Source organism: Argentina silus, assembly GCF_951799395.1.
Source record: "Argentina silus genome assembly, chromosome: 6".
NCBI lineage: Eukaryota > Metazoa > Chordata > Actinopteri > Argentiniformes > Argentinidae > Argentina > Argentina silus.
The window spans coordinates 2500503-2506502 of NC_139660.1; positions in this window are offsets into that span (position 1 = coordinate 2500503).

A 6000-nucleotide genomic window follows, 5' to 3' on the forward strand; every position below is an offset into this window, starting at 1 on the left:
CTCTCTTTCTCTCTCTGTCTCTCTCTCTATTTCTGTCTCTCTTTCTCTCTCTCTGTCTCTCTCTCTCTCTCTCTTTCTCTCTCTCTCTCTCTCTCTCTCTCTGTCTCTCTCTCTCTCTCTGTGTCTCTCTCTCTCTCTATTTCTGTCTCTCTCTCTATTTCTGTCTCTCTCTCTTTCTCTCTATCTGTCTCTCTCTCTCTCTCTCTCTCTCTCTCTCTCACAGACACGCACACACGCACACACGCGCACACACACACACACACACACACACACACACACACACACACACACACACACTCAAATGCACACAGAAATCCTCTCACATTCAAGTGATATGTAGTTGTTTATTTGAGGAGCTGGTTTGCCCCCTACTGTGTGCTGACCTGAGCTGCTTCGGGAGTCTATTTGCTGCCAGGGTATCATACAGCCCCACTCTGACTAACACAGCAGATGAATACACAATGGTTGCTGAATCGTTAGAAAATAACATGTCTTATTTAGTACTACTTGACAGCCATAGCACCATTGTTCTGTAAACACAAACATACGTTTAGCCCATTTAAGCCTAATGTGTCTGTGACTGAAAAGCATGTGAAAACACAGGAATTGTGTCCTGGCCCAGTTTCTTACCACTGTACAAGATGTCTGACTGGCAAAACAACAGTGCCACCTTTAGGTCATGTTGAGAATAGCACAAATAAAGTGAATTTCGACAGCAACAATACAGTAATACAGGCACCACAATGAGTGTGGGATAGAAAGCTTGCCTCATGAAGTATAAAAAGGTGTTTTTATTGCTTATACAAATGGAATCAATGCGACACTTTGAATGATTTCAAACCAAATCCATTTCTGTCACTGTGTCTTTCTCTGTATGGAGTATAGAGGAGGCAGATCAGGGGATGCCTGGTGATATGTGGGGGAGTGGGGGAGAAATGGCATGTGGCTCTCCCTCTGTGTGTGTGCGGGGTGTGACAGAGTTGATGCTGTCAGCGGCAGACACACACTCAGCGGCTCGGACATTAACAGATTGTTGTGTGTGACCTTAGGGCACCTTGAGCCGCTGAGGCCGATGACACCCGATGACACATGATGAGAGGTGTGTGCTTGTGTGTGTGTGTGTGTGTGTGTGAGTGTGAATGTGGGTCTGAGCGTGTGTGAGTGTGCGCACGTGTGTGTCTGTGTACGGTGTGTGTGTGTGTGTGTGTGTGTGTGTGTTTCGAGCCACTCGGCCTGATTGCATATCAGGTGAGACTAGAGAGCCTCATACACCCACACACACACACACTCCAGCCAGGGCCACTTCCTGCCAACAAATTGAAACCGATTTATCTGTGTTGTCTGTTAGGAGGCTGTGGGGAGACTAAATGCACTCTGTATGGGCAAATAATAGTGTAAAGTGTCAAATAACAGTGCTTAGAGAGATTTGATCATTCACATTCAATACACCTGCTCCACAACAAATCGTTTTTCTTTAGGTACCAGAAGGTCAGAGGACGTATTTGAAATGAGAGAAACCATGAGATTCATTCCTTTTTAAAAACAACTGACATTTCACTGAGGTGTCCCCACTACACCCTTATTAAAGAGAGATATCCTGGTTGGTGGAGGTGAGAGTGGATGACCTCCTCCGAGCTGTAAAAGGTTGTTATAAATGATACAAGCTCATCTGGGAGTCCCTCTGAGGCATTTCGATCCCGGACTATGGAGAGATCAGTGCCTTTGACTGTCCTCCACGCTACAAAGCTCCTCATAGTGTGTCCAGAAAATCAATAAGCAGGTATTTCCATCCCCACCCCCTCGACACGTGTCCCTCCCTGCTTGCTATCACAGTGCAGCACGGCACAAACAAGTCTTCCTCACAGGATGAGCCTTCCAACATGGGTCTTCTCCAAATCTCTCATCTCACATGGCCCGGCGTCTCGCACCTCTCTCCCCACCGAGAGGTGTCATCTGCTGGCATCGACAGGCAGAGAGGCAGGCTGTTGGGAAACGCTGCATCCAGCCCCCACCCCCAGCCCCAGCCTCAGCCCCAGCCCCAGCCTCAGCCTCAGCCTCAGTCCCAGCCTCAGTGTCAACCCCAGCCTCAACCCCAACCTCAGCCTCAGCCTCAACCCCAACCTCAGCCTCAACCCCAACCTCAACCTCAACCTCAGGTCTCAACCCCAACCTCAGCCTCGGGCCTCAACCCCGGGCCCCGTCACAGCCACAGCCACAGCCACAGCCACAGCCACAGCCACAGCCTCCACGCAGCCGTCAGTCAAGTCAGCATGTTAGTAAAATATTTACCACGGCTGATCATTCTTAAACAAGACATGCGGTATAGTCAAGCACTGGGCCTAAACCCTTGTTATCCCCGGGACCGGCGCCAAAAGAGTGGCTGTATCTCATTCAGCACAGAGAGACTCCTCAGCGGTGCGTTGGCACAAAGAGCATCTGCATCAGAAGAGTGAGGAGAGACATTGTTACCACTCGCTGGGTCTATTTATTCATCATAATGAGGGAATATGCAGGTGACACATTGGACTTCGCCGGGGGAAAATACAGCACAAAGAGAGAAGAGATCTGTGCAGTATTCAAAATGGTGGCTCTCATTGAAGCGGCCATGTTAATGGACTGTGGAATAAAGATGAGTTTACACACACACACACGCACGCACGCACACACACACACACACACACACACACACACATTCAACAGACTCTTCTGAGAGGTTTTCTCTGTGCTTGCTGGTTGCTAGGTTGCCTACACCGTTCTTTAATGACTTCCCACACCACACACACACGTGTGAAGAGACATAGTACAGAAATAGCGGTGAGAGCAGTGCATTTATTTCCAGCTGAACTTCAGGCGGTTATGGTAAATGAAATAACGATAAATCCGACTTACATTATAGTCTGTCATAGACATAATAAACTGATGAAACACATATATGATATGGTAATATTGATAATACGATTCATAATTATTTGCTCATCCCTGCATGGCAGGTTACAGACACAAATTGTATACAGTATATTTATATATATATAGATAGATAGATAGATAGCATTCAGAGTGAATGGCACCGTTGACTCAACCTGTTTTCGTTTTCTGTTCATGTCCTGTTCAAGTACAGTACCAGTCAAAAGGTTGGACACACCTTGCCAAGAGTGTGCAAAGCTGTCATCAAAGCAAAAGGTGGCTACTTGGAAGAATCTAAAATATAAAACATATTCTGGTTCTAGTTTGTTTAACACTTTTTTGTTTACTACATAATTCCATAAGTGTTCCTTCATAGTTTTGATGTCTTCAATATTAATCTACGATGTAGAAAATAATAAAAATAAAGAAAAACCATTGAATGAGAAGGTGTGTCCAAACTTTTGACTGGTACTGTATATATATATATATATATATATATATATATATATATATATATATATATATATATATATAAAAAGAACCAGTTTAAATCAAGTATATTTCCTTTCATGCCACATGCACCTCAGGAATGTCTTCTCCTGAGAAACTACTTGAAGAAAATCCTAAGTAGTTTACGGCACAAGTGCAAATACTTGGTTAAAGCATATTCTAGATGCTGTTTTAGCAGTTACCGTTGGCAACAATATTAGATTGAGGCAAATAGAAAGAATGAGGATAGTATATCAATACAACATCAAAAATGTTATAGTTACAAACAAACATATAGACAAATGAGAAAAGACTGTTGTAAACAAATAGAAGTGTTACCGTAACCTCTTGAGCTGAAGGCCCTATTTGATTCATCTTCGCCTAAAATCCAGACGCAAACTAAACTGCTTATAACATTAGAAATATGATGATCAGATGCAAAAGCAGGATGCCATTTGATAGGTAACACCTTGAAGTTTTGTGTGGATACGCTCAGATCATTGTTCAGAATACCATACTACACGTGACAAGGAGATAAAGTAAACAATAATCAAATTAAAGCAGAATTTGGGCCCAATTATGGGTCCGTCCAGCTTTTATCAGGCTACGTGTGTCCCATGACACTGGGCCTCAACCACATCTCAACCAACGCAGCCCTGTTCCCTCCTAATGTCCGTACTTATAAAGGCTTCAACCAGGTGTGCCCACTCAACTGTAATGACGTGCTCCAGGCTGTGAGAGAGGGGCATTTAGGACCATTCAGAATAGGAGATCAAACGGCACTGTTATTGTATTAGCCACATGTAAAATAGTAAAAATAGGAAGTCAAAACTCTGGTTCCCACACACACAAGCACATGCTCAAACTGGACCGCGTGTCTCCTGCCTCCAATCTGTGTGTTACGCTGGGCATATACACATTTTCTTTAGAGAGAGAGAAAACTAGAGGAAAATAGATTCAGCTCATTTCCATGAACATTACGAGCATAAATCTGCTCATTTTGGCTTGCTGTCAGTACAGCTTGCTGTAAGTCCATGTACACTCTATCTGACCTCTCTCTCTCTCTCTCTCTCTCTCTCTCCCTCTCTCTCTCTCTATGGCTCTCTCCGTCTCTCAAAGTCTGCAGTTGATGTCACCCTCATTACCTATCACCCAGAACATCATAGTTTATTTAATCATTTATAAACCTTTCACATCTGAGGCCTCCTGCAGAGGGAGGCTTTTATTACACGTCAGAAGACCCAGAAGGTCAACTTGCATACCCAATTAATTATATTCCGTATCAAAGTTAATAATAAACACAGCGCCAGGCACTGCAGGACTGGGCCGACCTCACCTTATGGTCCGCTCAAGGGCAGCCGAGGAAGGAGTCGACCTGCACACACCAGAGATGGATGGACCAGAGAGAGGTGTGCAGCCAAGCCAAGCATGTGCTTGTTGCTTGCTGTTGTTTTTTTTTCAGTGACAAAGCAGAAAGAACCAAAGAGAATGAAGAAGAGAGAGAGAGAGAGAGAGAGAGAGAGAACGAGCAAAAAACTAAGTATCCCTTTTTCTCTGTTGGCTTGACATGTCAACAGTGATTCTGAGCAACGACAGAGCTAATGACAGATTTTGTCTTTAATTACAGGAAGCGTTTGAGGATATAAAGCTCGTCACGCTGCCTGTTTTGTCATATGCCACCAAACTCTGTCCTTGGTTCTGGAACAGAGGAAAGCTAGCGCTGAAAATAACAGCTTTGGTTTGCTGATCTGCCAGTTGGCTAATTGCACGCGCGACGCCAAAGACGCAGCATGGGACTGGTCTCAACATTGTTTTCTCCTCCATTACGCGGGTTTAAAGAGGAAGCTGTGTGTACATGACAGCACTTTCATGTCCCAGTATGTTTCCTTTTTGGCTTGAGTATCGGAAGTCTGTTTTAAGTTATTTACTTGACAGAAACTTTATCATACTGTACCTTCCCTGTTTGTGCAATGTGGGAATAACTGGATGGAATTGTGTAGTTATTGCAATGGAAAGGCGATGTGTTGTATTGGTTTGTGGTTCAGAGACAATACTGGCCAATTCTGGGGAAAAAAGCTGAGTGAACTCTGTACTGGCTCAAACATAATGATTTGTTTGTGTATGTGTGTGTGGGTGTGTGTGGTAGTGATGTGCAGGTTGCAACACATATTTTTTAATGACTCTTTTTAATTAATCTTTTTACTGACTCGACATGATTCGTTTTCTGAGAGACTTGTTCATTGACTCATTTGTTTGAGCTGCTGGTCACATCAACAGCAGGATTAATACGTGTTCCTCCGGCTGCAACATACACTTAGCAGGATTGTTGACCAAATATTTCTTTGAATATTTATGGAATAATAAAGCAAACCTACTGTACAAAGGGTAAAAAGAGAAACGTGCTAAACAAACATTGTCTCCTCACAGTGATCAGCGTGGACTAATTATTTCTCAGTAATGTGACTAGTTCATGGTTTTGTTTTTTTGGTTGCATTCTGCCAAGGCTTGTTGACAATGCGGTCCGCAACAAGACCTTGTTTCAAAGGTATCAATCAATAATTGTATGTGTGCCTAGCATTCACAAACGGTCCCTCCTGAAGACCTCTT